This window comes from Hippopotamus amphibius, chromosome 11 (genome assembly GCF_030028045.1).
Source record: "Hippopotamus amphibius kiboko isolate mHipAmp2 chromosome 11, mHipAmp2.hap2, whole genome shotgun sequence".
Lineage (NCBI taxonomy): Eukaryota > Metazoa > Chordata > Mammalia > Artiodactyla > Hippopotamidae > Hippopotamus > Hippopotamus amphibius.
The window spans coordinates 70,107,845-70,128,885 of record NC_080196.1 but is presented as its reverse complement, the minus strand read 5'-3'; the positions used below and the strand labels follow the sequence as shown (position 1 = coordinate 70,128,885).

Genomic DNA, 21,041 nt, shown 5'->3' with positions numbered 1-21,041 from the left:
TTGTCCCTCCCAGCAGTAGCCACTGATGTTTATTGCCATTCTGATTACTTCAAAGATAGAAGATATTTCTGCATGAATAACTATCGCTTGTTAGTATTATTTGCTTGAAGCTTTAAAACAACATGTCCCTTATAAGTTAAACTCTTCTTATGACTTCAAAATATGCTTTGGAATGCCTGTCAGTCAACTAAATCTGTAGTTTTTAATCAGACAGGTAAACACTGGCAGCATTTTATTTTTAACTTTTTAAATTTTATGTCCAGATTCCATGCCTCTCACTCTTCAGTGGTTGTGGATTGCTTTGGAATCTTGCCTGAGTTTAACCTGATCACGTGGTTGGCCAAATCTTGCTAATCAGCCTTTGATCACAAGAAGGGATAGCCTGGTCTCAAATCATCTTATTTGAGATTTGTGGATCCACTTAATGCCAATGAAAGTAGATCTATTGTTGACTTTGACACCCAACACAAATGGTACCTCCATTGCACCATTCTAAAGGTAGTCTAGCGGGGCCTTGCATATCTCTGGGCAAGCGGTGACCCAGCTATTTCAGTCTCTGCTCAAAGCATTGCTAGTTTGAAGACTAACTTCCTATCAGCTTGTGCAGCTCCAGGGCTGGAGGGGCCTAGGCAGTGACCCAGAGAAACAGCTTGATTGTGGGGGGCAGAGGGGAAAGAGCGGGAAGGCAACAAAAATAGTAATTAAAACCAAGGCTGGATTCATACACTGAAAATCAGCCTAATTCCTTGATTTCTGACCTAGGTGCTACTGTGGATTTACTACAAGAGATCTGCAACTGAATACCTGCATCAGACATTACAGACAGGCTGAGTAAATGATGTCTCTTGCACACAGAGTGAGTTTTCATATGCATGTAAATGCCATGATGATTCATTTTTAAACATTCATTTCAAAGAAAAGTCATAATAGCTTTTTGTTCTGGTGCCTATTCTCAACCAGGAGATGCTAAACATACAAATCATTACGTTAGTGTTTTTCTAAGAGGATCCTGACTTTGGAAAGAAATGCAAACGGTAGTTGTCACGCGCACGCGCGCACACACACCCCCCCACCCCGCACAAACCTCTGGGGCAGAACATACACTATTCTTGGCCTCTGACACCCAGCTGAGTGTCCTTCCCAAATGTCGACTCAAAACCCTTTTCCACTCTTCCCCTTTCTCTCCTAGTCTCCAGGGCCAGCTGGGATTGTCTCTTCTCCCTTAGGAAGTAGTCCTCACATTTGCAAGTGTCTCCCCAAATTAGCTTTCCTGTGTTAAAGCTGACCTTCCGTGGGTTCATAGGCCTTTTAGAGTCATGCACTGTTGTAAATGAAACGTAAAGGTGGTCTGTGCAACTTCCTCATTTTACAGGAACACCAAGGCTTAAAGACACACACAAGGCCACCAGCGGGCAAGTAGAGAGCACTGGATGGGATGCAGTCTTACTCCCAGACTTACCTACAGAGTGCCTTTTAACTTTAGAGAAATTCACCTGTGTGGAATGAGGATGGTTTAAAAAACAAGAAAAGGAAAATTTAATGATGCTGGGGATTTGTCCAGTATTTTTCTCAGGTATTTTGTTCTTCGAAGTATGTGCGATTGGAGACGTAACTGCGTTTCCTTTCACTGGTCTCCGTTCCCAGGTGCCGTTCTCGGTGTGATCATCTCACTGTATTTAGTGTGATTCTGGCATTTCAAGATTCATATAACCTATAGCCAAGTGCAAGCCAGCCGTTCATCTGGTCCTTGGAGAAGTCATGATCTGTTCCAATACTAGAAGAAAAACCTGGCTTTAAAAAAATATCCACTCTGGTTTGGAGATATTATTTACCCTTCTTTCTTTTTAGTATTTGAAAACCAAACTCAAAAGTATTTATGGACGATATCACCAAATTTATAACTTGAAGTATATGTAGTCAAGGAAGTGAGTAGATGAGGTAGTTATTCATTTGCATGTCGAGGGGAGTTATTCACAAGCAGCCCCTGTGTTAGGAGGAGCACCACCAAAAAAAGAATCCCTTTCTGGAAGGTAGAGGGTATAATAAACAATTATGGATTTGAATTCAGGTAGACTTAGCTCCATGAACTTGGGTGAGTTTCTGAACATTTCTAAGGTTCTTCTTCCCTATCTCCAAAATGTGGCTAATATATCAGAATTTCTTAAGAAAGCCTGATGTGAACACAGAGGACACAGTAGGAGCTTAGGTTTTTATCTGTACGTGTATTAAGCATGCTTATTTCCATTGAGGATTTGGAGCAGAGTTACTTAGGAATCTCAGTGAATATTCCTCTCACCTCCTCCAGTTCTATCTGCAATTGAAAAAAAAAAAGCCAAGGCTTTTAATCAGAGTTTTATTTGGGAGGCTCAGATTTTACAGAACAACATGAAATCTCTAATGTAGATAATAATGGCTCGGTAAATAATACACAGGCTGATAAAAGTAATCAAAAAATTTGGTGGCTCTATAAGATGCATAAAAACAAATCTGAGAATATGGAGGTATTCACAGGAACAATATAGTCAATGTTAATATATTGATTTCATATAGGAAGACGAATTCATTTTTGAATTATCTCAGAAGTTGGTAATAGCAAGACCAGGTCTAAAACTCATTTTGCTCAGAGCCTTTCTTCTGTGAACCTGGCTGTTGAAATTTCTCGGACAACTTTCTGCCTACTCATTCCCAGAGTCCAGATTTCTGAGTTGATTTCATGAGTCATGCTTGAACATCACCTGTATCTGAGAAAATGTGATTTGCATGATATTCAAGAAATCTACTTCTGCCGCAGAAATGTGAGTATTTATGGGACACTGCTTTGGATTATTTAAAAGTCAGAAGGCCTGTTTCTCAAGCTAAACGTCTCTTCAGAAAATAAAACAAATCATACTGAAGACTTTGGTAACGTTTAGTGGTGCCAAACTTTTGCCCTCATGTCCTTTTAAGAGCAAAGATCTGCTTTCTGGAAAGTTCTGAAATGCAACTGTCAGTGTTCAGAGGATAGTAAAACATCTTTAGTATCTGAACTTATACTGACTCTACCCTTTTCTCCAGTGAAAATCGAGGCAGTTGTTAAAGTATTTATTAAGCTCAGGATACCTGTGTTCTCTTCCCTGGTCAGTGGCTGGCTGAATAATCTTAAACATGCCACTTCATTTCTTTACATGTTTTGTCATCTATAGAAGAGAAGTAATTCCACTTTCCTCAAAAAATCCTGAGAGGATGAAGAAGAGAATGTCAATAAAGCCTATTCGACAGAGAAGTTCTAGATAAATACATGGCATTCTTGAAGGCTGTGAATACAGCTATCACAAGAGAAATGATTAATTGCTTCCAAAAGTTGTCACATTTTAATGATGTGGCATCACCAGCAAGCCACCAAGTGCTTATGAAATCTTTCTCCTTTTTAATTTTCATTATCTACAAAATTTAAAAATAACATTTAGCTTTCTATTACAAAAGCAACACCTGTTTGTGCATAGATAGTTGAGAAATTCATATTGTTATGTGCACCGTGATCATTCACAGGTGATTCAGAGTTGATCCTTTATGTTACAGCACTCTCTGGAAAGATACAATCCGAGTTTTCCTCTTAAACAGTGAATGTGAAACATCAACCATAGTCCCATTTATCACAGAATTTATAACGTGTGTCACTGTGATTCATTCTTTACATAGCTCAGAAGAGCTGCGTGATTATCACAAATAAGCATTATCTTTCTGGGAAGTCTATTATTTTGAGTCATCCCTGAGAAAGATTGTTCAAAAACGCTTTTGCAGGAGATGGGAATATTCTCACTTCTGAAGTTGTTAGGACGGCCAGTAATAAACTTGTATTTGCATTTCAAAACAAATTTATCCAAGCCATAAGAAATTTCAAACTCTTTGAGGATACCTAGGGCACCTGCTGTCTCCAATTGAGGGAAGAGTTCTTTAAGGAGTCTGATTGTCAGGGCTCTGAGGGAAGGGGTGAGCACAGGCAGGGACAAATGGACACAAGTGGACAAGTGAACGTCAGAAGAAGGCAGGGACTTTCTTTAGAAAGCACCTGAGGTTTGGGCTTTAATGAGAGAAGGGGCTTCTATGTGGATAGAATGTGGACTATGGCTAAACTACAGGATAGGGCAAGGTCATAATCCTAGTAATTGTTCCGTAAACATTTGTGCAGTTTTTGCAAAAAACAAAACACAGGACATGGAATTTGGACAAGAGTGAGGGGACAGCCTTTCGGCATCTAGAATTGATAGGAAGGGCCGCACAACAGGGCACCTGATAAGTAACAGTCCATCTAGGGCAGTGCAGTCTGTCCTCTCCCAGAATTTGCACATCTCTTGATAAGGGCAAGTCATCACCATCAGTTAGAAAGTTTCACTCTGAGATGCTTGCTAGTGGGGATGTGAGCTGCTATCCTCAGCTCTCAAATTGCTTCCTTCAACAAATATTAAAACCCTGTTTAGACTTCAGAAGTTCCCCTCGAGTTATTTTTGTAAAGGTGGAAATGATGTAAAATGGCTTTTGGGGTTTTTTTTTGGTTTGTTTTTAAGTCAAAAATAAGCACTAACCATTTGTTAATGAGGTAGTATAAGCTTTAACTAAAGAAGATATATGTTGGCTTCTTTAATTTTTTTTCTCATTTTCTGGAACTCTTTTTAAAGTTAATTAATTAATTTATTTTAAATATTTATTTGGTTGCACTGGATCTTAGTTGAAGTAGGCTGGCTCCTTAGTTGTGGCATGCAAATTCTTAGCTGCAGCATGCATGGGGAATCTAGTTCCCTGACCAGGGATGGAACCCCGGCCCCCTGCATTGGGAGGGTGGAGTCTTAACCACTGTGCCACTAGGGAGGACCCTAGAACTCCTGTTTTTTAGAACTTCACAGATTAATCCTTATTTTTTTTTATCTCTCTCACCTCCCCCACCCCCCAATTTCTTTGTCTCTTTTAAATAAATTTCCTGGAAGATTTCTTTAGCTCTTTCAGGCTTTCTGTTGAAAAGTTGATCATGTCTTTGATTTCCAAGAGCTTTTGGTTCTCTGATAGCTTCTTTCCTAGAAATATGTTCTTGTTTCATGGATGTGAGAGTTTTTCTCATCTCCTTAATATTGTTTAAAAGTTGTCTTCTGCTCCCTGGATTATCTTGGTTTCCTCTCTGTTGCTTTTCTTGCAGGGTCTGTTGTCTTTGTCTTTGATGTTAGAGAGACTTTCTTGGGGATAATGTTCAGTGTGCAGAATTTCACTTAATCCTTCCAGATTTTGATAAGTCACCTTACCCTGCCTCAGTTTGTCTTGGGTCATGAGTTCAGAGTTTTCTAATGTCTGCCCCGCAAGAGTGTATAAAGAGTCTTCCCAGCTGGGACAGTCTCACGCCACACTGCACTCTGCTGCTGGCTTGACCTTCCTTATCTCTATCCAGGTTTAATCCATGACTTATTCCTTGACAAAGGAAAGAAGGAGCCCTAGGTGACTTTCTGGAGGCTGGATGACTGCTGATATTTTCCCCTAAGTTGGTCACCTACCCCATCCCAAGGATGAGATGCACATCAGTCTCAAGGGAGGCCCATGTCCCTGGCAGCAGCTTAGAACTCCCACTGGGACCCAGTCCCTCCTCCAGTTAATGAAGGACCCCCCCCCCCATTCTCCATGTTCTATGAGAAATAGTGTCACCTCTCCAAATTACCTAGGTCCCAATCATTGTTTTAGCCCCTACAGTTTTCAACTTAAAAAAAAAATGTAAGTACTCTATCCTCAACCTACATAATAGTTATGAAAACTATTTTTAAGGTTTTACCACATGCTGTTGAAGCAACTCATGGGTGTGTATTCACCCTACCGTGTTCACTTGCTTTCTCACTAGCTAAAACAATGCAGAATGAACTACTTGTCTATATATTCAGTAATATGGCTACATTAATGATTCCAATAGACAATAATGAAATATAAATGTACAGCATTGGTAATCCAAACCTGAAATTTAGAGTAGATGAGAAAGTATCTCATTAACTAATATGTATATATTAGTACAACTATCTTCAACCTTTTTTTTGTTTGTTTTTTGTTTTTTGTTTTTGGTGTTGTCATACTATATGTGTGTGCTAAAATGTCCTAGAAAAAAACCATCTTTCATTGAGGGAGGTGTACCCTGTAAATGTATGTGAAGGGATAGGATAGGTGCTTTTACCTTCTTGTGCTCTGCTCCTGGTGGGGGCGGACATTACCGCTTTCCCCACTAACACGCCTCGTGCTGAGAATCACTGATTGAATGTTTAATTGCTCTTCACACTCACTTAGTGTAAACCTTCAGTTAACATTCTTTCAAAGCCTTATGAGGTTGAATTTCATCATCCTGCTATTCAACAGGGTACCATCGTGTCACCTGATAGGGATTCATAAAGATTTTTGCCACGTGGTGATTTCAAGCTTGGAGTTCAGAAGGGTATTAGCATCCATGTAACAGATGCATTGCAATCATTCACCATTTCACCAGAATACTTTTATTTCCAGGTAATCAGTTGTAAGAAATGTATCTCTCCTGCTGAGAGTATCTGGTTTACCTTTCATTAGAGTTGGGTAGGAAACCACTTATTAGTAACAACAAATTTATTAACATATGGGGGAAAAAAGCCAGTTTTTAATAATAAGGGAAATAATTACTCTTAAAAAAAGATGACTTTTTAAAAGATTGTGTACAGACTGGAGAACTTCTCTGAGTGAGAACAAAGCACAAGACCAAAACTGCCAATCAATTTCTTTTACCCTTAGCTCTATGGAGGACAGGTCGACTTAGAGCAGCTCTGTACAGACTAAAGAGTATATGGGGAAAGAAACAATGGGGCGAGGGACACACTGGCGGGGAGGGAGAGCATGGTGAGCGGGAGCGTGGACGATGAAGGCTATAGTGAGATTTTTATACTCCATGTTCCTGGCAAAAGCTAGCGATGAATAGATGATGAGTTCATATAGCTCCTGCCTGAAGGAAAGCAGGATCAGAATAAGCAGGAAATTCTTTAGTTTGGTCAGCAGAGACTAGAAAAGCTAACCCAAGACCCTGACTGAAATCTTAAAGGCGTTCCCCTGTGGTACATGATTTTTCCTCATTTTTTTGTTTGTCTGTTTTTTTAAAAATCACAAAATCAATCCAGTTGCTTACATGGATGTAGACCTTTAAGAAATCCTTTTGCCTTACTCTGTGTCCTGCAGTTCAAACTACTGACAGCATCTCCTGTAATCAGCATAGCAAAATCAGGTTTTTATGAAAGTTAAAGTAAACATATATCTGCTATTTTAAGTTTCCCAAAGTTAATGTTAAAATCTTCACTATCGGACAGTAAAAAAGACGTGATCCTCCAAAATACTGCATTTATTTTAAACAACCATATCATAATTAATATTTCTCTGGAAGTAAAATTCTTTGTGCAAAATTTTGAACATAAAAATATTTTGTATCCTTTGTTGCCATGTTCCCAACTTCCGTTTTCATTTAAAAATACTTGCTTTTGACCACAGTTGTCTTCAGTAAACCTTTTTCCACCTTTGTTCTCCTTTGAGTCAAAACACATAGCTAATATAATTTCTTAGCTCTCTGTGATTGATGCTATGTTTAAAACTCTGTTTCTTCTGAGTCAGCTTACAATATCTTAAAAACAAGCAAGCAAAAAAAACGCAAATAAGGAGGGGGTAAGTGGGAAGGAAGGAACAAAGGGATACTCAGCTATCACAATTGACTTTTTTAATGCTTTGTCTAAATGCCTAATTCTAAAAATGGCAGTGGAGTGGCCTTGCTCTTTGAACCAGCCATTAGGAGGTGCTCATACTTTAGAACAAACTCTTCCAAACCTTTAAGGGTACTTATAGTCTAGTTTTTATGTTTTGTAGAACTGATCTTTAATTTTAGAAATTTTCCTCCCTTGAACTTACCACTTGTAAAAATTGTCAAGTGGACAGCCCTGGAAACTGAAGTCATGCAATTAGTCGAAAAAACAAATGCTTTTGTGGCATCTGTCACCACAGAACACCAGAAACTCCTCAGGTTCAAAGAAAAACATGTATTTGAGAAAGAACAACTTCTCAGCTACATTACCTTCAGAGGGATATAGCTGATGCTGATTGGTGTAGAGCAGAGGTCTTCAGGAAGTCTTCTATGGGGCTGTATCTACTTTTGTAAATAGAAGGGTATATTTGTATCCTGAATATGCCTCCAGGGTAGATTCTAGTTTTCTACCACAGTTTCACAGCTGTTTATTATGGGCACATTCAGACTGTTAACTCTCCATTTTGTTTCAGTCATTATTGCTTTTTATTTGCTGCTACAGACCCAAACTGACTACTTGACAAGCGTGAGGTGCAAATACGAACATACATGAAATAAGACGAAAGAACAAGTAAAGCCACCAGATAACCTGGAAGGTTTCCATTGTCTCTGAGGCAGTGTTTGGAGGAGAATAAAGGATTTTAGGCTGGGTATTTGTAATAGAGATTCATGTTAAGGGGTTATAGATACAAGTACTATAATTTTACAATATTGTGAATTACTTGTCTGATTGAGCAATGGCTTTGGTAACTTCGTATAGATTATCAAGTTCCATGTGACAATCAAACATTGCCACTAAACACAATCTTTTTTTTAAATTTCCGTATTGAAGGGACTTCCCTTAACCACTGTGACTTCTTTCCCTTAAGAATCCGCCTGCCGATACAGGGGAGACAGGTTCGAGCAACTAAGCCCGTGTGCCACAGCTGCTGAGGCTGCGTGCCACAACTAGAAGCCCATACAGCTAGAGCCCATGAGAAGCCTGCACAGCTAGAGCCCACACAGCTAGAGCCCATGAGAAGCCCGCACACCGAAATGAAGAGTAGCCCCCGCTTGCCCCATCTAGAGAAAGACCGCACACAGCAGCGAAGACCCAACGCAGCCAATAAATAAATAAAGCAAAAATTAAAAAAAAAATTCCATATTGAAGAGAGCCAATGCACAAAATTTTAAAATTGTACTACTAATAAGATAGAGAGCCAAGTTTTTTTTTTTTTTTTTTTTTTAAATATTAACCACACTATGCAGCTTGCAGGATCTTAGTTCCCTGACCAGGAATTGAACCTGCACCCTTGGCAGAGAAAGGGTGGAGTCCTAACCACTGGACCGCTGGGGAATTCCCATAAAAAGCTAATTTTAAAAAATTATCATTACTAGGAGTTAACTCCTGGCGAATAGGAATACTTATCTTACTTTCTTATCTTTGGCACCTAACTCATAAAGGAGTCTGAAGCTTGGCATTTTTTTTTTTTTTTTTTTTTTAAGCCAGCACCGCATAATGTAGTGCATGACACCTACTGGTAATTTAGGGTTTTGCACCCTAGTTCCATAAGACACTCCAGCCCCCTGTTACTTAAGATAAAGATATTTCAACTGTATGCTTATATTATGAGTCAACATTAAACTTTACTGGGAAAAATTATATCTTGGAGCATGACTATCAGTTTGGATAGGCTAAATTATGCTGTGCCTACAAACAGTCCCCAAAGCTCAGTGGCTTAAATTAACAAAGATTTAACTCTTGCACACACTATGTCAGTTGCAGATTATTAATGGTGCAAAGTGCGAAGTGAAGATTGAAAGTCAATTCCACATCCAACCCCACAGTAAATTACTGGCCTGCTGTTCCAAGGATAGTCACTAAAGACTTGAGATATTTTTTTCTGTCCATTGATCAGGGTCTTTCTGATTTGCATCAGTTCCACACCACTTTAACTGATATAACTTTATAATGTATTAACTATTTGAGAAGACTTATCTCTTCTTCTTATTCTTTTTTTAATATTACTGGTTATTCTCACCTGGTTGTTCTTCCATAAAGTTTAGTATTATTTTGTTAAATTACTCCAAATCATATTTAATTTTTATTTGAATAGCATTAGTTACCAATTAACTTGACAATAATTTTATCTGTAAAATAGTCTTCCCATAAGAGTCCTTTATATCTTTCAAATATATTTGTGATGTTCTTCATGTTAATTACATTTTTATTGAACTAGATCCTTGGGATTTTATATTTTTGTTGCAACAATGAGTGAAATTTCTTTATGTACTTTTATTTCCACATTTGCTGTTACATGCATATGGGCATGCTATTGTTTTTGTATTTTTCTCTTGTAATAAATGAAATAATTGTATAGATTTTCCATAGGAAGTCATTTTGGATTTTCTTTAAATGAATCATTGTTCTCTAAGTCTTTTATTTATCTCTCAGCTCTGGGTCAATGTCCTCTAACATTGACCAACGCCTTCTAATAAGGATATTAGACATTATTATTAGTTTTTTTCCATATTTAATTCGTCTTCCTTGGGTTTAACCATTAGAAATGTATGAAAGTGACAATTTTTAATCATGTTGATGGCATATTGTATGCTATGGGTGTTTTCAATAATTGTGATTGTTGAATTTTTTCAATGCCTTGCTCAAAAATTATGATTGTATTTTTCTTAATTGACCTAATACTTTGATGATTTATAATGACAAAGTATGTAATATTGATTCTTTTTGCATTCCTGAAATAAATCCTGCTTGATGACTTTTTAATGTAGTGCAAGTTCTATTTCTAAAATTTTATTTGTAATTTAAAAAATTCATATTCATTTGGAGATATGTTGACTTTTTTCTTATATTGATATCCTTGGAAAAATTTGGTATTATTTATTTCTAAAAGTACTGTTATGTTGTCTTTACTACATAATTTTATTTAATATTTGCTAATAATGTTATTAGATCATTTTATATTCTATTTTTTAAAATGTTTGGATCTATTTTTTATTTCTTATTAATTAATTTTGTAATACAGTTCTTCCTTTCTAAAAATTGATCTTATTTTCTTTTTCTAAAATCTAGTTTGCATTCTTCACAACACATAGAAAAATATTTATATTTATGAATTCACTTTTGCACACCCCCTTTGCTTTAACATTTTGTATATTACTTTCTATCTCTCCTTTTGTTCAATAATTTTTTAGAAAGGTGTGTCTTCGTTTCTAAGTGGTTGAACCTTATTTTCAGTGACAAAAAAAGTTATATTTTCATTCCATCATTGTCAATTAGTGTGGTGCATGATTTTAGTTTCTTTGGATTACTAACTTTGCTTTGGATCTGGTATCAATTGCCGTACATGCTTCTTGCATATTTTACATGAGGAAAGTTACTGGTAATGTCAAGAACTGAGGAAGGTTGGGATGTTGATAAGCTAACTTGATAAGCTAACAAGATAGCTTCCACGGTTGTATGAGTGTTTGGAGAAGACATGCAATTCCTGTGTCTGAGAGAAAGGATTTTATTACTCACAGCAATAGCAGTAGCTACAATGTTATCATTTTCAAGTCAGTTCCCTAGCTGTGATTTCCCTAGAACCAGGTGAAGAGGGTCAGTGACAGATACCTCCACATGCAGTGGATATTTCAGGAGAGGAACACTGAGCTTAGACAACTTCATTTTTTTTTTTTTTTAATTAAAGGTAATAAGTATGCCTCTCCTTTGTTCTGGAGGGAAGCTGTCTCCAACTTCCAAGACTTTAAGCAAGCCAACTCTTTGATTCAGTGGGAGATATTCTCTCTCTCTCTTCCAAGGTTATTTCCTATAAAAGCAGCCTTGGAAAGATAGTCTGGAACAAAGGCATCCAGGGCCTCTGCCCACAAGACGTGCAGAAATCCAAGACTACCATGGAGAATTATCTCCCAAGAGGAAAGCAGAGGATAAATGTTCTTATATAAATCAATTCTACCCTGTTCAGATGTCTTAGAATTTTTATAATATAGACACTGATCTAAAAATAGAGACAATTCATCTATCTTTTGATGTTTAACAGAGATAGATAGATAGATAGATAGATAGATAGATAGATAGATAGATAGATAGATAGATGATAGGGTTGTGTGTTTAAAATATCATTTCCTATATTTTTTATACTTTTATGTGTTTTAGGCTGTTAAGCTTTAGGCACTCAGTATTTTTAATTTTTTACTGTTTGTGATTTTGTCAATATATAACAACCCTTTTAAGTCCCATTTATGTTTAAGTTGCCATCTCTGCTGTAATTATTTGAATTATTATTTAGATCTCTCTTAAAAGTAATAAATCACTGGATTATTTTTTATTCAATTGGATACATTTTACCTTTTAAAAGGGAAGTTTCTACTCTATTCATTAATTTTGTTGCTCTGACAGATCATTTTGTTGTCTGGTTGTTGTTTGCTTACCATTTGGTCTTGGTTCCACAGGCTATTTTGTTTATTTTTATAGTCTCAATGTTTTAAAAAGCAGACTTGCTGTGTTTAATTCTGTTAGTGGCTATCTCATAATAATTAACATATTCATAACTTTGTTTATTAATCAAAATAGCAACAAAGAGGCTCTTGTTTATTAACTGTGTTTCCTTTATTCATTTCTTCCTCCTTCCTGGTCTTCAATAATTAATCTGTTTATGTAAACTTTGTCATCAGTATAGCTATACATATTCCTCTTTTCAAGACACTGGAATTTCTAAGCGGTTGCATTTTATCACCCTAATGATGCCAACAATTGTTTCAGCATTAGCTTTATTCTCTATAGTCATATTTTGCAACAGCTCTGGAACACTGCCGTCACAGGTCAAAGGCCAAGAGAAATATCCCCAAATTCTCCAGTTTCTCTGCGCTTTGGAGCCAAGGTGGAAGTGAACCAGAATTCGAGGGCGTCCAGGCAGCCAGTGCAAGGGAATGAAGTTGACCCCTTGCAAACAGGGGCAGAAAGATGAGGAAGAAAGGGGAGCTGAGAGTGCCCCTCCGCGGATGCCAGAACTCATGACAAGCCTCCCAGAGCCCTAGGAATGGTCTTCTCTTTTGCCTTTACCCAAAGTTTCTATGGGGAGTATGTGCTTATCTATCCCCTGTTCCTTTCTTTTCACCTCTCTGCTGCTTCCTTACATCTCCAGTATCAATTCGCTCACTACCCACCTCCAACTTCACAGTCTAATAATAAGTGTGCATTTTACAGTAACCCAAATGAATGGAGTACTTGTCTTATTCTGCTCTAGCTGCCATAACAAAATACCATAGACTGGGTGGCTTGAACAACAGAAATCTATTTCCTCATGGTTCTAGCAGCTGGAAGAGAGCAAGGTGCCAGCCTGGCTGGGTTCTGGGGAGAGCTCTTTTTCTGGTTTGCAGGTGGTTTTCTTGCTGTGTGCTCACATGGCCTTTCCTTGGTGTATGCACTTGGAGAAAGAGAGACAGCTCTCTCTTCTTTTTATTATTATTATTAATTTTTTTTAATTTTTTTTGGGGGGTACACCAGGTTCAATCAACTGTTTTTATACACATATCCCCATATTCCCTCCCTTCCTTGACGCCCCCCCCTCGAGTCCCCCCCACCCTCCCTGCCCCAGTCCTCTAAGGCATCGTCCATCCTCGAGTTGGACTCCCTTTGTTATACAACAACTTCCCACTGACTATTTTACAGTTGGTAGTATATATATGTCTGTGCTACTCTCTCGCTTCTTCTCAGTTTCCCCTTCACCCCCTGCCCCCTCCCATACCTCGAGTTCTCCAGTCCATTCTCTGTATCTGAGCTCTCTCTTCTTATAAGGCCACCAATCCTATTGGACTAGGACCCCACCCTAATGCTTTATTTAACCTTAATTATGTAAAAGTCCCATCTCCAAATACAGTCATTTTAGGGGTTAGAGCTTCAGCATATGAATTTAAGGGGAGACACATAACAGCATAATAACCCTTGAGATTTTCATTTATGCTATAATCACGGTTTAAAAGTCCTCCCCACTTTTTCTTAAAGGACCAAGTTGCCTTCTTTCAAGACTAGCTCAGGATCCTTCCCTCTGGGAAGCCCTGATTGAATCCCTAAGTGGAGCTACAAGCTCTGATGCTGCATGTTCCTTCCCTGTGAATAGCTCTGCTGTTGTTTGTTAGTGGTGGACTAGCCCCAGTTTACCATAAGCTCTTCAAGGCCAGGACTGATTTTTTTATGTGCCTTGATGCTTTGGGTAGTGTCTATCTCAGTGTAAGCCTGTAATCAATGTTGGATAAACGTAAAGCACAGATACTAGACCATCTGTGTTGAATGAGGCACATGGAAATCTTAGGAGAGACCGGAGGAGGAACTGTTGGTGAGGAGGAAGCCCCGTGGTACCTGTGGGGGCAGGACCTGAGCCCTGGGTGACTGAGTGCTGCATCTTACTGCTTGACCACTGGGACGTCTTGGGTACTGGTAGAGGAGCCACACGTTTTCCACCTAATGGTGACATTCCAAGCCCCTTTGAGAAATAAACATTTTGTGAATTAGTAAAACTTTGCCACAAAGGGTACTAGTCTGCAGTCTAGCATCTGGAAAATCAGCCGCATCACCAGGTTGCCCGGAGGACATATACTTCATAAAGTGGTAAAAATCAGTATAGCAAAACCGTCAGGGATCTTTAGGGAATAATATTAATCTCCCCATGCAGTCTTTTTTCATAAAATCTCTTTGCAGCAAAGAAGGCCTCTTGGTGATAAGCGTGTCTTTTATAGATTAAATCGGAATCAGTGACCCTTAAATTTAACTAGAAAATAATAATACATTTTTAACTCTAGTCTGATCAAAAAGATTTAATGTGCCTTGTAAAAATGTAAAGATGGAAAAATTATCACCAGCCTAATTACTTCCCACATTGTCTTGCATGCTATACATATGCATCACAGGAAGAGGGAAAGTTTGGGGGTCAAATCTTTTAGCCAGAGTCTTTCCTCTCTCTCAGAAACATACTGTACCCAAACTATATTCTCTTTTCTGATTTAAAAATAATATGAGACCTTTGATCAACAGATTTTTCACAAGATGCTAAACATTTGGGGTGAAAGGAAATGTTCTTACATTCACTTAACAAAACTGCTCTTTTAATTGTTGGCATAGATTTATTTTTGAGGCTTGAACTGCTTGCTAATTCCCCAATTAGAAGCTCATGTAGTTGTCATATTAGCACTGTCTTTTCTTCGTTCCCTGGATGCTCTCCTGTTACCTGGCTTCTGCTGCATCCTCCCTGGGAACCCTGTGCCACACTCCTGGGATGTGACTGAGGCACATTCACCAGGAAGGGCCCCTACCCGCAACATGAACCTTCAAGAAGCCCCCAACACTCTCCTCCTCCATCTCCCTTTGCTAATTGATTCTGGCTCCATTCCTAAGCAAAGGGAGCTAAAAGCTGTGAAGCTTCTTTTCACCAGCAGAGTCTGAAGAAGGCTTTATATTGGCAAGGCCTAGTGACTTTTTGATTTCATTCAAGACTTAATATAAAATACCATAATTTCTTTAAAGTATACTTTAGTGCTTTTATATTTCACTTTACTGCTATAAATAAATATGTCATCTTGATTCATTTTTTAAAGCCAATTACCTAAAGAAAATAACTATCTTTAAGAAAGGCAGGGAGAAACAGACTCACAGACTTAGAGAAAGAACTTATGGCTACTAGGAGGGAAGGGTTGAGGGGAAGGATAGATTGGGAGTTTGGGATTGACATGTACACGCTGCTATATTTAAAATAGATAACCAACAAGGACCTACCGTATAGCACAGGGAACTCTGTTCAATATTCTGTAATAACCTAAATGGGAAAAGAATTTGAAAGAGAATAGATACATGTGTATGTATAACTGAATCATTTTGCTGTACACCTGAAACTAACGCAACATTGTTAATTAACTACACTCCAATATAAAATAAAAATTAAAAGTAAATAAATAAATAGTGGTGATCATTGCAAAACTCTCTGAAGAGACAAAAACTACCGAATTATACACTTTAAAAAAGTGAATTCTGTAGTGTGTGACATATCTCAATAAAGCTGTTATTTTTAAAAATAAAAAAAAAACACAAAAGTAAAAGGGGGATGTATTTGTTCATGTTATAGAGAAATTTTAAAAAATCGGCTATTAGTCTATGCTTTGTTAAATAAACCTATATATAATTTATAATTAACATCATTAAGAGTCTTTCTACAGCTGGCAAATCTCCTGAGTGTGTTGATTGCTACTTTTAAATTTAAGTAAATTCTTTTGCTTTAGTACTTTTTTCTTGGAACTGAAATACTAAACAAATGTAAAGACCATTGGATCAGAAGACTGCTCTAAGCTCAGGCAGCAATTTAAGCTAGACAGTGACTTGGGTTTTGTTGACATAAAAAGACATGTAATTGTGGTTTTAATTTTGCAAATAAAAAGCACCAACTTCTCCAAAAGTTCTTGTCATAATATTAGTTACATAATGTTACATTCTTATAATACATCTGAGAGATGATTTTAATTATTTCCTAAATAGAAAATTAAGAAAAAAAAGATCCAGGTGCAGCTAAGCATTCTTTTCTGAAGTGCTATAGTAACGACAAAAGTCTAAGGTATTTAGAAATATTTCAAACTATGAATGGATGCCCTGAAAAATTGCCTTCATTGACAACTGAGTTAATTACAGCAGTTCTGTTATTCAAAGCCCTATTATTTGGCTGTAAAAATAATAATCATGTTAGGGTAAAAATGGACTCACGTTAGCTTCTCTATAGGTGCAGTATTTTACATAGTCTTTTTACAAAAAGGCTTGATTCTTTTCAATATCCACTAAATACAAACACTAAAAATATGTACACTCAAAATACTATTCTGTGACATGAAATCACAGAATTATTTTAGATACCGTAATATATTTCTTTCAGATTTTTAAAGAAATTTTGTAAGAATGAGCGCGGCCAGCGTAGAAATACGTGAGTATACACATTTGAATGTGCATTTTGTAAATTATATTTGTAAGCGTGCTAGCGAATCTATGTCTTTTGTCTTCCATGCAGCTCCCTGGGAGGCCAGAATGTGGCTATCATGGAGTCCTTCGATTTTAACAGAGATCCTTTCTCTACAACTAATGCAACGCATGGCTATATGGGTAATTTTGAACAAGTGGATCTTTCTCCAACCTGAAAGGCTGCCAGGAGGGAGAGTGAGTGAGAAAAAGAGGGTTTCAAAGGAGTCACAGAGAACCACGAATCATCACGAAGACCACTGTATTGCCACAATCTCCTTACAGAAGTGCATTGAGAGGTGGTGCTATAGCAAAGGAGAGGACTCGTCGCTACAATAAAATACTCTATAATACCTGGGACAACAGTTAGAAATGATTTTGTCATCAAACAGAGTGCCCGAAATTGGAGAAACTTTGCCTATGTCTCCCAGGAGGAATTTTTAAAGAACTATTATAGTGCCCCCCCCCACTCCCATCATTTTACAGAATTTCACAGAGCAGTGAAATATGAAATACAGAAGACTAGAAATGTAAAATAGAAACTGCCATTGTAATCTTTATATATCACATTTAATGGGAAAAAAAGGCCTTTTAGCCAAAGATTACATTATACAAGTGTATAAATTATGATTAGTTACTCTCAATTTAGATATGACTATTTTATTGAATCCAAGGAGTGGGAATAAGTCATTAAAGAGGGTTTAGTCTTCCAGTCCTGTGATGTCCTGACAAATGGAATACATTTTGGGTCATATCATAGCTCTAGTACCGTAGTAAACAGAGGAAAACTTGATTTCGCAAATGTCAGTGGAAACATTTTAATAGTATCAATAAAATGAACAATCCCAATGAATTAAAACAATATCATTGAATATTTAATGGTGCTATTGTTGTTGAACGTAGAGAGAAAGAGTAGAGTGGAAAGAAGGCCAAGCCAATAATGATGGGGAATAGGGTAAGAATTGATTATTGAGAATAAAGCAAAAATTCTATTATAAAAGGGCCATAGGGTGACTTGTTTCTAAGTCTAGAGCTTTATGCTGCTTAAATATTCCTTGCCAAGGGTAAGGAATGATGCTAGATCCTACACTCAGGCTGAGCCCACAAATGGGGACTGAATTTTTAATATGAATTTTGTTATGATGTAAATTAGGCTAAGTGAAATGCTAGAAATAATGTCTAATACAAGAGTCAAAACCAGGTCAGGGATGGCTTGGAATTCACTCATTCATTTTCAAGCATTGTACAAGTACATGGAAATATGAATTTTAGAGTAAAGACTTGTCTAAAAATTATGTTAAAAAGGGATCTGTTGAAAGAACCCAAGGAAGGAAATGATGTGTTAAAAGAAGTATTTTATAGTTTAGTAGCAAAAGGATTTTAGTGTGAAATGATAAGAATCAGGTAGTACGCTTAGGAAATTATTACAGTGTTTCAAATTAAGCTGTGGTGTGCTAATGTCTTATTGATAAAATTTTAATTAGTGTATTTGTTTTTCTATACATGCTTATACTTCCCCTATTCAGTCAGAGGTATCATTGATTGTTTAAAGGAAAATGAGTATTATTAAGGCAAAGATGCAAAGAACCAATCAATGCTAAGATTTTGAGATAGAAAACAGATTTTGAAACTTTTTAAGGTGCAATAGAATTGCAAGTTAAGGTCTTTGATGACAAGAGTGGACATTATTAGAGAAAACAGCAATTTGTATAACAAGGAGGGGTCCTATCAAAAATAGTAAGTTTAGAAGTCTGTGTCTAACCAGGATTTTTTTTTCTTTCCGTAGGAAGCACAGATGAAAAAAAAACCGAACCAAACCAAACAAAATAACCCAACTTCCTGACTGTGGAGGAGAAAGAGCAGTGAGATAAAGAAGAAGCAGAAGAAATTATGACTCAGGGACCTGAGAATTGGGTCTCCCCCCTGCCCTCTCCTAAGATCAAGCCCTAATGAGTAAGGATGATGGACATCCCATTGATGTTTGGGGGATTCCAGGGAAGAGATGCATGGCCCAGTTTTCAGATAGAGTAGGAAGGTCTCAAGCCTTTAGAGAAGTTCTGTGTTGAGCATGGAAGCCAAGCTATAAAGTAGAAATGGCTGGAGAGATATGAAAGAGAACGAGAAGAGGATACATTCTGATAGCCTGAGAAATTACCCAAAAGAGAATGAGTTTACACCCAAGAGTACTAAGTAGTCACGAATTTGAGTGCGCCTTTATTTCCACATAAAATTCACCACCATCAGCAGAAATTGGGGCTTAGGTGCTAAATTCATTTCAGTTGTAGAGAAGTAAAGAAACGTACCAATTGCACACCTAAATTTTGCTGCTGTGAAAATTAGTGCCCAGTCTGCTAGCATTTAGTACAAATTTTGTACTGAGATTTAAACGCAAATTTAGGACTCTTGGAGAGGAAACATTCAGAAAGGATGTCTGGGTCCTTGGTTAGACTGAAGCTTTGTTAGACAACATTTTGCTTTTTAATCCACCTAGAAGTCAGATGTTTCCGTAGCCCCCGTACCTCCGTTCTGCTACTCGTCCCCTGGGCCTCATCAGAGAACAGAGACATAGGAGCTATGTCTGAGTGGACAGCCCTTCTGAGAGCTATGAGAAGGCAGAACATCTGTGCTTGGGAACACTGCTCTCACAGTCACGATCCTCCAACTGGGCTCCTGCACGAATAGACTTAGTGTCCCATTTGTGACTTGCTCTGGGTCCTCACTCACCCACAGCAAAATAACAATGTTCAGCCTCCAGTGGAGAGGGATCCTCTCCTTTCAAGGGTCCAGCAGAAAATGTAACAGCCTGGTAGATGGCAGTTACACAGAGCTCAGCTGCTAGGACCTGTCTCTTCAATGGCACCCTGGTTTAGTGTACCATCTGACTGTGCACCTTTGCTTTCTCACATTTTCCCTTTGCAGACAAGAGCTGGGTCAGGGATTTAGAACTCTCACCAAGCTCAGAGCACCTTTATGAGATTTAGCTGAAGTGAATCTATTCTATGTTACTAATATCCCCAAGTCCCTCAGCCTCTGGAAGTCAACCTTCTCTTTGATGCTTTCATACAATCACATGAGACTCCATTTCAAGTCACTGATGGAAAACCAGTGCCTTCCCCAGTATTTTTAAGGGTTCTTCAATAGGTGCAGGATATATGTGCCTGAAGACATGGTGTTGTCTATACCACCTACTCTGATCTCTGAATCGCTGCTTTTTTTTCACCTATAGTTGCTTTGTCTGCATACTGAGCAGTCTTCACTTCTCAAATTTTACGCCAAACACAGACAAAACATCATGTAGACATTTCCAAAAGCACCACTAATCCAATCATTTATACATTTTTTTTTCTTTTTAACCGAGCAACTACTATGTGCCAGGGGATGTTCTTATGCTTGTATAACAGCACTGAAAAAAAAAATGGAGGAGTGTCCCATGGTGATTTCTACAATGTATGGAGATTTTTCCTGAATGTAGGAGGTTTATGGATGACAGTCGCAGCAGGGAACAATCACAACTAACCCCTGCATATCAGCACCAGGCATCATGATTTCTAAACCACAGGGACTCCCTTTATGAGAACCCTGCGCTGTGCCTTGTGCTATGTGGTTGACTTGGGCCCTCACTCTCTATAGCAGTCTCTCTTCCTCATCTCTTCCCCTCATGTCCAAGGGCTCCTCTAAAACTTTTCTCTCTTGAGCTGCCAAAAGAAAACAGAAAATCAATGTTAAAAAGATAGAACAAGGTCATTTAGCTTACTCTGTCTCATTTTAGTACCTTTTCATAACCAAAAGTCCCAGGACAATGTTTGCTCAAGCAAAAGAGCCAAGTGTCTTGGACTGGATTCACCAGAGGTTAAGAAAAGCCTATGGAGACCATCTTTCCATCTTTTCCATCTTTCCACCTGGAAAATCTAATCTGTCACATCAATGCAGTGGATCAATGAAACGTCCTATACAATGGCAGATTGATTAAGCTCTGTAGATTAGATTATGACAGAAGGGCAGATGGTTGGCCTAGTCCTGAGGCCAAGAAGAGTGAAGATATACTGCTGCCCTACTAGGGGAAATCAAATCTCTTTGCTGTATTATTTTTCCTGATGGCGTATTGAAAAAGCATCTGTCTGATCAATAGCTTCACACCAGAGCTCAGTGATGTGTTGGTTTACTCCAAAAAAGAGACCACATATGGAAAAGCAGCTGCAATTGGAGTTACTTCCTGATTATGTTTACAGTAATCCACTGTCTTTCCCT

The 21,041-nt window shown here is 37.9% G+C and overlaps 1 long non-coding RNA gene across 1 annotated transcript; it reads left to right on the top strand.

Moving 5' to 3' along the window:
* Nucleotides 1-785: 785 nt before the first annotated feature.
* On the top strand, nucleotides 786-18,721 carry LOC130832073 (uncharacterized). The gene is made up of 3 exons (XR_009048179.1): nucleotides 786-856; nucleotides 16,846-16,937; nucleotides 18,580-18,721. It is a non-coding gene; the product is annotated as an uncharacterized LOC130832073 (long non-coding RNA).
* Nucleotides 18,722-21,041: the final 2,320 nt, after the last annotated feature.